Below are 12,030 nucleotides of genomic sequence, written 5' to 3'. Positions count from 1 at the left end.
TTAATCAAAGGAAATCCTAATTTCCTTAAATTCCGAAGAATCAAATCTTATTTAAATTATGAAGATTTTCTATTCCTTAAATTCCAGAAATCAATCGTTACTACATCAAGAGATAAGACGAATCTCTATTCTCCATTTCACTCTATTACGATAACTTCTCTCATACGCTTCGAGTAATCGGATTGTTTTATCCGTATTATTCAATGGTAAAAAAAAAATTCTATTTACCAACTCATATTCGTCATGAAAACATTTTTATTGTTAGCCATGACGACCTCACTCAAATTTCGGGACGAAATTTCTTTAACGGGTAGGTACTGTGACAACCCGGAAATTTTTGACCAAATTTAAACTTTATCTTTAAATGATTTAACGTTTCCGACACGATAAGCAAAGTCTGTAAAACCGAATCTCAAAATTTTTGAACTATTCAAGTACCCTTCGGTTGTTCTCAACGATTCGCGAACCATTATATGTAAATAGATACATATATATACTATAACTTGAAAACGTAACAAAGTTTTAATTGTTTAATACCGTACATTAAACTTATTGGTTTAAATATTTATTTGAATATATATGATAAGTTGGAATATTAATTGTATGAATAACTTGTGACGTATATTTAAAACGTGTTTATGAATGTTAAAAATATATATTAACTTGGTCATAAAACGATTTGTTATTATATATATATCAACAAATAGCGAGGTAATGATTTATAGAAGTAAATGACCTAAATACTCGAAAGTTTAAGATATACTTTGAGTGGTATAGTTTAGGGATAATTTAAGGCTATATTTTGACAAAGGTACGAGTCACAAAACGTAAAATACAAGTTTTCTCAGCGTACGAAAGGGCATTTGAAAAACCGGAACCGGGACATAAGTTGAGTGATGACGTACGACTTATCGGAACAAAAATTACAAGTCAACTATGCATGTGAATTTAATATAATATATAATTAATTATTAAAATTAAATATATTATATATATAATATAAAATTATGTCGACAAACAAAACAACAAAAAATTGTGAGCTGGATTTTGGGGTCATGCGATCGCATGAGAAATAGGCATAAAACCCATGCGATCGCATGGCAGTCAGGATTCAGAAACATGCTATAAAAGGCTAGTTTCTGCTCGAATTTTTACATGGTGTGATATCTCTCTACTTTATACAAATATATATAAATAAATTATTATTATTATTATTATTATTATTATTATTATTATTATTATTATTATTATTATTATTATTATTATTATTATTATTATTATTATTATTATTAATATTATTATTAATCTTATTATTATTAATATTATTAATTAGTATTATACATAAAATACTACGATGAGGTTATGAGCGTGTCACTTTCAAAATGGGTTTTCGAGCGGGATAGAGCTAAGGAAAGTATGGGTTATAGCTATGGAGGTTATGGGTAATGTTCTTGGGTAATATTCGTAAGTCAAACCTAGTGTTTATCATCTCCGTTACGTCTACGTACTTTTCTGAAATATTGAATCACAATATTGATACGTAAGCATTTATATTTTATCTTTTATATACTAATAGTGTATCCATGTCTAGTGCTCGAGTATATATATTTATACAAGCTTGTATGCTAAATTTCGTCATTAAACAGTTTATGATGAATCACGAATTAAATACATATATTACTGTAAAAGGTATATGATATACATGTTTTTGGAAAGCTGGCGAAAAATCAATAACTTTTCATTTAGACACCGAATAGTTTCGATGAATGGATTAAAAGATATGATCAACTGAATTATGATTGACGTTAATTGAAATTGCTTTTAAATCTGCAATTAAGATTTAAACAACTTGTTTACGAGATTGATAAAATGGATTTTTTTGAATATTACCAACCGAGTAAATGAATCCTTATATAATGTACATCTCGTTTTGTTGAACTTTTGTCAAAATTGACTTTTTGAAATCACTTTTGATAACTTTTGTATGTCGATCTCGAGCATTAGGATTATGATACACTATGACCAGACCTAGCTTGATAAACATTTATTGACCAACATATGTTCTCTAGGTTGAGATCTACGATTAATTGGTAATCCGAGTTTTGGTCACATTTTGGTGAACAACTTTATATGCTGCTAAGGTGAGTTTCATTTGATCCCTTTTTACTCTTTACGTTTTGGGCTGAGAATACATGAAAATGCTTTATTAACAGTTTTACAATATTTATATGCGTGAGTTTCATATGCTCCCTTTTTAATTGCTTTTGCAATCTATATTTTTGGGCTGAGAATACATGCACTTTATTTTAAACGCAATGGATACAAGTACATACTAAATTCTACACCGAGTTTGAACCGAAAATCCCTTAGCTTTGGTAACTAGTAACTGCCACTTATAAGAACTGGTGGGCGCGAGTAGTTATATATGGATCCATAGGGCTTGACATCCTCGTCTGTTCCAGGTATAGAAACCCTAGCCTGAACTATAAAACAGAAGAATGCTATTTGAGTTTAGTACACGTTGGTTTGCGTGTATTGTACATGTTGGTTGCATGTATGTTAAAACAGGGGTACTTATTATAACGTTAAAGCTTAGTTACCAGGGTGCTCAATCTTGTAGAATATTTTGATAAACGTTTCTGGATAAAACAACTAAAATCTTGTGATCCACCTTTATATACAGATTATGTGCAACACTAAAACTATGAACTCACCAACCTTTGTGTTGACACTTGTTAGCATGTTTATTCTCAGGTTTCCTAGAAGTCTTCCGCTGTTTTCTTATATGTTAGACAAGCTATGTGCATGGAGTCTTACATGGCATAATTTTCAAGGAAACGTTGCATTCACCAAATCATCACCATGTATCTTATTTTGACTGCATTGTCAACGGAAGTACTATTGTAAACTATTATATTACGGTGATTGTCTATATGTAGAAATCATCAGATGTCAAAAACCTTTGATTTAAATATTCATTTATGGTGTGCCTTTTCAAAAGAATGCAATGTTTACAAAACGTATCATATAGAGGTCAAATACCTCGCAATGAAATCAACGAATGACGTGTTCGTTCATATGGATTTGGAGCGATCGTCACACAATGCAGCAAGACGTGTCTTAGACTAAAAATGATAAGCAGGTAATTTCCTGAGGATGATAAGTAGTTAATTTTCGACACAAAATGATAAGCAAAACTTTTGACATGCAGACACGGTCGAAGTCCAGACTCACTAATGCATCCTATCGACTTATCAGTTAGACACACTAATGCAGACCTGGTTCGCTAAGACCACCGCTCTGATACCAACTGAAAGGACCCGTTCATATACATTATAAACGATTCACAATTGTTGATTACATTGCGAGGTATTTGACCTCTATATGATACATTTTACAAACATTGCATTCGTTTTTAAAAGACAAACTTTCTTTACATCGAAAATTGACAGGCATGCATACCATTTCATAATATCCACTATCCAACTATAATTTGATTTAATAATAATCTTTGATGAACTCAATGACTCGAATACAACGTTCTTCGAAATATGCTATGAAAGACTCCAAGTAATATCTTTAAAATGAGCAAATGCACAGCGGTAGATTTTTTTAACACCTGAGAATAAACATGATTTAAAGTGTCAACCAAAAGGTTGGTGAGTTCATTAGTTTATCATAATCATTTATTTCCATTGTTTTAATGGACCACAAGAATTTCATTTCCAGTTCTCATAAATATACGTCCCATGCATAGAGACAAAAATAATCATTCATATGGTTAACACCTGGTAACCGACATTAACTAGATACATATAAGAATATCCCCTATCATTCCGAGATCCTCCTTCGGACATGATATAAATTTCGAAGTACTAAAGCATCCGGTACTTTGGATGAGGTTTGTTAGGCCCAATAGATCTATCTTTAGAGTTCGCGTCAATTAGGGTGTCTGTTCTCTAATTCTTAGATTACCAGACTTAATAAAAAGGGGCATATTCGACTTCGATCATTCAACCATATAATGTAGTTTCAATTACTTGTGTCTATTTCGTAAAACAGTTATAAAAGTTGCGCATGTATTCTCAGTCCCAAAAATATATATTGCAAAAGCATTTAAAAAGGGATTAATGAAACTCACCATACTGTATTTCGTAGTAAAAATATATATATAACGTCATTGAACAAGTGCAAGGTTGGCCTCGAATTCACGAACCTAAATTAATTATATATATTTATATGTTGGTCAATATTTGTCTAACAAATTAGGTCAAGTCATAGTGTACCACAATCCTAATGCTCGAGACTAATATGCAAAAGTCAACAAAAGTAAATTTGACTCAAAATAATTTCCAAAAATCTTTACATGATTAATATATAGTTTAAATATCGTCGTTTTATATTTTTAAATATTTTTAAAAGATTTATTAGAGTAAATAATATAATTTATTTATTAATAAATAAAATTTTATATTAAATTTATATAATAAAATATACTTTTATATATATTAAGTAATAAAATTTATAGGGTTCATTTAATATCATAAAGATAATATGATAGGTATTATTAAAGTAAGTTATTACACGTAGTAAAATATATTTGTATCACATATTTATTTGATAAAATAATATCTATAATGATAGTAAGTAAAAGTTGTATTATTTTGTAATAAAAATTATTATTATAAAAATATCAATATTTATAATTACTAAGATGACATTATGATAAAACGATAATTATAATTATGATAACTTTAATATTTACGATAATTTTTAATATTATATTTAAAATAATAATTCTATTTAAAATAATAATAATAATGATATTTTATAGTAACAATGACATTTCTATTAAAATGATAATTTTTGTTAAAATGATAGTTTTAATACTAACGATACTTTTAATAATAATAGTAATGATAAAAATAATAAGAACGATAATTTTATCTAAATCAATATCTTATAATATTTTAATTTCATCATGATACTCTTACTCATTATTTCCTAATCGTTTCGTTTAATAGCTTTTAATCATCTTTTATATCGTGTTCATAATAATGATAATAATAGTAATCAAAATAATTAGGTGTTACAAATATTTGTTTTAACTACATTAATATTAATAATGATAGTTACTATAACATTATTAACGATAATACTAATAATTATCTTAATGATAATATAGTAATAATAATAATAACAATAACAATAACCATTTTTAAATAATGATATATATATATTAATAATGATAATAATAATAATAATAATACTAATAATAATAATAATAATAATAATAATAATAATAATAATAATTGGATAATAATAATAATACTAATTATAACTTTAACGATAATAACGATAGTAATAATAAAAAAAAATAACAATTTTTAATGATAAATCTCTTTTATTGATAAAGATAATAATAATGATAATAATAAGATAAAACAAGAACGATGATAATAATAATCATTTTTAATAAAAATATCGAAAATTCAATTGATTATAACTTCTAATCCGTTCATCGAAACCATTCGATATCTAAAGGAAAAGTTCTTAATTTTTCGCTAACTTTCCAAGGAAATGCATATCTTATACCTTATCTCAACCACAAGTGTAACTAATTCAAGATTCAACCTAACCTGTCTAAGGGCAATATCAAAAGTACAAGCATGCATAATCTTAAATACTCGAGCACTAGTCAGGGATACACTATTAGTATGTAAAAGTTAAATTATGAGTACTCACGTATCAATATTGAGATTCAATATTGCAGGAAAGGTACGTAGACGCAACGGAAATGATAAACACTATATTGACCTCACGAGCATACCCATGAACCATACTCAATCACCTCCATAGCTATAACCCATAATTTTCTTAATCCTATCCTACTCGAAAAATATTTTCAAAATCACTCGGACAGCACTCCGTCGTAATATTTTATGTATACTAATAATATCTTGAAATAATACGGAGTAAATATATATATATGTAAATCGATAGATAGAGTTTAGAGAAAAATATTTTCAAGTTTCTATGAAATAATGAAACCTATTGAAATTCTATTTATAATAGATTTTTGAATTATTAAAGTGAATTATTAAAGTATGAATTATTAAAGTAAATTATTAAAGTATGAATTATTAAAGTGAATTATTAAAGTATGAATTATTAAAGTGAATTATTAAAGTATGAATTATTAAAGTGAATTATTAAAGTATGAATTATTAAAGTTAAAGTAAAGTAAAAATAAAGTAAAGGTAAAGTTTAAGTATAGTAAAAGTATAAAACTATGTACGTATAATACGCGTATAAATATATATAATATTAATTTAAATCGTTATATATATTTAATAAAATAAAATATAAATATTGTTATCTTTATCATACTAGTTAAGTAATGAGTTGTCAAAAGTGGTTCTAGATATTTATAAAAGTTATATACATTTTAATAATAAAGTTCTTTTTAAACTGAAAACGTTTTTGTACGTTTGAAACTAAATAGATCAATCGAGTCTTTATGAGATTCAATCTTCCACTATCCTTTGTCTAGTTCTCAATGATTGACAATTTATTCTTATTTATAAATCACTTTACCATTTTCCGAATATTGTTAAAATGGAAAGATTTCTCAAATCAACGTGGGCCTTTCAACAGAGACTTGTAATCATAATTCAATATATCTGATAATTCAATCATTTGATCTTATCTTCTAATTCCATTGATAAACATTTTGAAACAGATACAATCATATAAAGTATTTAATCTAATACTTTGTTTACGTTTCAAGTTATATATATACATATATAATCATATTCGTTTAATAGTTCATGAATCGTTGGAACTTGGTCGAGGTTGAATGAATGTATGAACATAGTTTAAAATTCTTGAAATTTAACTTAACAAATATTGCTTATCGTGTCGGAAACATATAAAGATTAAAGTTTAAATTTGGTTGGAGATTTCCGGGTTGTCACATTAAAGGGGTTCCCATTACATGTTGGAATGAGTCTACCTTTCGTAAAATTGCAAATTGTTGGGGCGAGGTCATTGATTTACAAAACTGCTATATTGATGAAAAGGGTTCTCAAGATCTTTCTGTCGGAAAGGTACTTATCATGACTCATTACCTTTCCTTCATAAAAGGGCACGCGCACATACACTACGACTCCAATATCTTCTCAGCTTATATTTCTGAATGCCCCGAAACAACCGGTTGACTTTAACTCCGTTGACAACGAATCATCGGAATGGGAAGACGATGGGTCACAAACCGACGATTTTTTATCCGATGAGGAATCATACATGGTTGACGATCCTCACATTGATGACAACTTTTCACAAAAATCTGATAACAACAAAAACAACACACCCAAGGAAAACTCAAATCTCCACTCTTCTCCAAAAAATCCCGACAACCATCATTCACCTCCTTCATCTAAGCGTATTGAAACCACTACCTTCCCAAACCCTACCAACATCGAAAATCAACCCAAATCACATCATACACATGAGGAATCCAAAGACTCTACTCATATCTCGGATACACAACCAGAAAACCAGATTAACTTACACTCAAAATTCGGAACAGCAAAAAATAACCCTCCTATCCCGGAACCTACAATACCCTTAAGCCCTAATGATTTGATCAACTCCCTAATTAACAACCTTGACTCACCTGGTTGTAATAACAGCATCCCCACGGCCCAACAGAAATCCCCCAAACCCACCAGGCCCACAACACCCATCCCACTTGCTGATAACAACCCATCTAAAATTAACCTACACGATACCGATAGCCCCACACCTCACCATCTCTCATCCCTAGACACGTATTCTGATTCGAACAGTAGCAGTGAGAAACAGACATGCGAACCCAAACCCAAACCCATATTACTACTCCTCCAATCGGTGTGAACCCCTCTTCCGACTTTGCTCAACACAACAATTCTGATGCTGTGAAAAATACAACACTCGATGGTCATGTGAAGGTTATGGAACCTCCTGTTATGTCATGTCCCAAAAATAATTCCAAAAACATTGCCAACCCACGCATCAAAAAGGTAACTCGTGATCCCCCGGCCGCAAAAATCACAACAAAAGCAACCGTCACCAATAAACCGCCTATCGATTCCAATAAGAAAAATACAAGATCCAAATTCCTTTATATCAAGCATTGCGCAAGAAGTTGGCAAAAATTAAAATACTCAAATCTAAATCGTAATGCGACGACCTCTTCCAAAATCTCTGGTAATACAACGAAGATACCTCCTAAATCCAAAGATACGGACGAGAATACCACTCATAAAGTTTCAAGTGATACAATAAACACAAAGGAATTTGGCCAAGGAATTGGCATTCGTTGGGACGTCGAAGTCTGAGTTTTCATCCTCCCTTATCGTCTCTGTAAGTTTTATTATGGCTTGTATTTCTCTTAATGTTCGGGGTTTGGGTCAAACGGGTAAAATTAACTGGCTAAAAAATATTTGTTATAAAGAAAATCCAGTTATATTAGGTCTCCAAGAAACAAAATAAGGTAACTCCCCTGACTCCCTAATTGAGTCTTTTTGGTACAACTCCAACCTTAAGTTTGTGCAAAAAGATGCAATTGGGGCCTCGGGTGGATTACTACTTATTTGGGATCCCTCCACTTTCTTTTTTTACATCGCCATTGAGGGTGAATTTTTTCTCACCACCAAAGGCAAATGGGTGGGTTATGATACTGATATGTTCTTCATTAATGTCTACGGGCCACACTTACATCAGAAAAAACTTAGATTTTGGTCCGAACTTAATAAATTAATTGAATCCATCGATGTTCCCCACGTAATCTTTGGTGATTTTAACGAAGTTAGATCTAAGAACGAATGCCTTAACTGCATATTTAAGCAAACATGACTAACAACTTTAATAGTTTCATAAAAAATGTTAACCTTATCGACCTCCCCCTTGGGGGTAAAAAATACACTCGCATTTGTCTTAGCAAACTAAAATTCAGTAAACTTGATCGTTTCCTTATTTCCAAAAGTATGCTCCAATTATGGCCCGACATTTCCTCAAAAACACTTGATCGTGACTTATCAGATCATTGCCCTATCATCTTGAGGAACTCCTTCATCGACTTCGGGCCAAAACCTACGCGTGTATTCAATGCTTGGCTAAAGCTCAAAAATGCCGATGAAATCATAAAAAACACTTGGCTCCTCCCTGTTAGTGGTAATAGACCAGATTGTATTCTCCGAAATAAACTAAAAAACGTTAAACTTGAACTTAAAAAATGTAGCCTACAATTAAATAATCTTGATAACGAAATTAATGCTCACCTTAACATATCTAACGAATGGGAAAAAGTCACAGAAACTAGACCACTAACCGAATCTGAAAAAGAAAACTGGGTTAATAACAAAACACAACAACTCGAAAAAGAAAAAAAGAAATCAAACATGTTAAAACAAAAGTCTCGTATAAAATGGAACCTTGAAGGTGGCAAAAACTCCAAATACTTTCACAATTACATTAAAAGACGTGCAAACAAAAATAACATCCGCGGTATTTCTCTTAACGGCTAATGGTCAGAGGACCCAAACACTATAAAAAGTGAAGCACTCAATTATTTTGAATCTCTATTTAAATCCAAAAAACGTAAAGGAAAATGTCCATTTGAAAACGAACCTCACCGCTCCTACATCACTCAGGAAGATAACTCTTTGCTTGAAGCCCGTTTCTCTGAAAATGAAGTGTGGAATGCCCTTCAAGACTGCGAGAGCTCAAAAGCCCCGGGTCCTGACGGCTTCAACATGAAATTTTTCAAAAAATATTGGTGGTTGATAAAGGAGGATCTCATCAATGCATTGGATTGGTTTTGGGTTAATACCGAAATTTCTAAGGGCTGCAATGCATCTTTCTTTACTCTAATCCCCAAAAAAGCCAACCCAATCGGGTTCAGCGAATATCGTCCGATTTGCTTAATTGGTAGTTATTACAAAATACTCACAAAAATACTCTCCAACCGTCTTGCGAAAATAATACATAAAATAATTGGTATTGAACAAACCGCTTTCCTAAAAGGTAGAAACATCCTAGATAGCGTTCTAATTGCGAATGAAGTAATCGATGAATTAAAAAGGAAAAAACGAAAGGGTCTAGTATTTAAAGTAGATTTCGAAAAGGCGTTTGATTGCATTGAATGGGACTTTCTCCTTGACACTATGAGATGCATGAGATTCGGTAATAAGTGGATTAGTTTTATTAATGCATGCCTCTCATCGTCCTCCATTTCCATCCTCATCAATGGCTCACCCACTTCGGAATTCACCCCCGGTAGGGGAATTCACCAAGGTGATCCAATTTCCCCTTTTCTCTTCATCATCGCTGCCGAAGGTCTAAACATTCTCGCCAAACGTGCAATCGTAAATGACCAATTTCGTGGTTTATGCGTCGGGCATGATAAGATAGTGGTATCCCATCTTTAATACGCAGATGACACAATCTTTTTTGGTGAATGGAGCAAACGCAACACAAAAAATGTCTCTAAATTATTAAAATGTTTTGAAAATATTTCTGGTCTAAAAGTTAACATTAAAAAAAGTAATTTATATGGAATTGGGGTGCCTATGAATGAGGTCGAAGAAATGGCCAACTTCATTGGGTGCACGGCAGGCACCACCCCATTTACCTACCTCGGACTTCCCATCGGCGTCCCGACCTCAAAAGCTTCCTCATGGCAACCTGTCCTTGATAAATTCGATAAACGTCTCTCTGATTGGAAAGCTAAAACCATTTCCTATGGTGGAAGGCTCATTCTAATCAAATCCGTCCTATCTAGTCTCCCCTTATATTACTTCTCCCTTTTCCACGCACCCATTAAAATAATAAACATACTAGAAACCAAAAGAAGAAATTTTTTTTGGGGGGGTTCTAACTCCGAAAGCAAAATAAACTGGATAAAATGGGAACAAATCCTTTCACCATATGATAAAGGCGGGCTGAACATCGGATCCCTATTTGGTAAAAACATATCACTGCTATGTAAATGGTGGTGGTGGTTTCACAATGATAAAAACGCATTATGGGTTAGAATCATATCGAGCATCTACGGGGCGGGGGGCGGGGTTCGCACTAATGTTTTTTCTAGAAAAATTTCAGGTAACACTATTTGGAACGAGATTATCAAAGCAGGTAAAGCAGCGGATAACATCGGTATCAACTTCTCCACTTCATTCAGCAAAAGCATCGGAAACGGAATCGACACCAAATTTTGGCTAGAAAACTGGTGCGGAAGTGAAAAATTTTGTAGCCTATTTCGAAGACTATTTATACTCGAATCAAACAAGCATGCTTTGGTTTCAGATAGGTTCACTACACTTCACTCTACCACTACCGGCTCATGGAACTGGACACGATCACCCACAGGTCGAGTCCTCAATGAATTGTCGGAACTAAACTCCCTTATAACCTCCATTAACCTCTCAAACAATCCTGACACTTGGAAGTGGAACCTGGATACATCCTGCATCTTCACAACAAAATCTCTTGCCCGTATCCTCGATAATCACAAACTCGTCAACTCCCACATCTCACTAGAAATACCCAACAACAAACTCATACCACTCAAAATCAATATTTTTATATGGCGTGTACTAAATGGAAGAATCCTAACTAGAGTCGAACTTGATAAACGAAGCATAGATCTCGACACACTACTCTGCCCTCTTTGTAACTCTCATGTCGAGAACATTGATCATATCCTCTTTCATTGTCCAAAAACAACATCGATTTGGAATTCTATCCTATATTGGTGGAACCTCCCTAATAACTCCCTAACCAACATCCATGATATAATAACTAACAACCAAAGCTTCGCTTCTACACACTCATGTGCTCTAATATGGCAAGCCACCAAATGGGCCTCTACGTACGTAATTTGGAAATACCGTAACGCTAAGGTATTTAGTAAAAAAGAATGGAACGACGCCTTCATCCTTGCCGAAATACAATCCCAAACCTTCGCATGGATTTCAAAAAGATCAA

The sequence above is a fragment of the Rutidosis leptorrhynchoides genome, chromosome 6, assembly GCF_046630445.1.
Source record: "Rutidosis leptorrhynchoides isolate AG116_Rl617_1_P2 chromosome 6, CSIRO_AGI_Rlap_v1, whole genome shotgun sequence".
NCBI classification, from domain to species: Eukaryota; Viridiplantae; Streptophyta; class Magnoliopsida; order Asterales; family Asteraceae; genus Rutidosis; species Rutidosis leptorrhynchoides.
Note: the sequence above shows the minus strand (reverse complement) of the source record.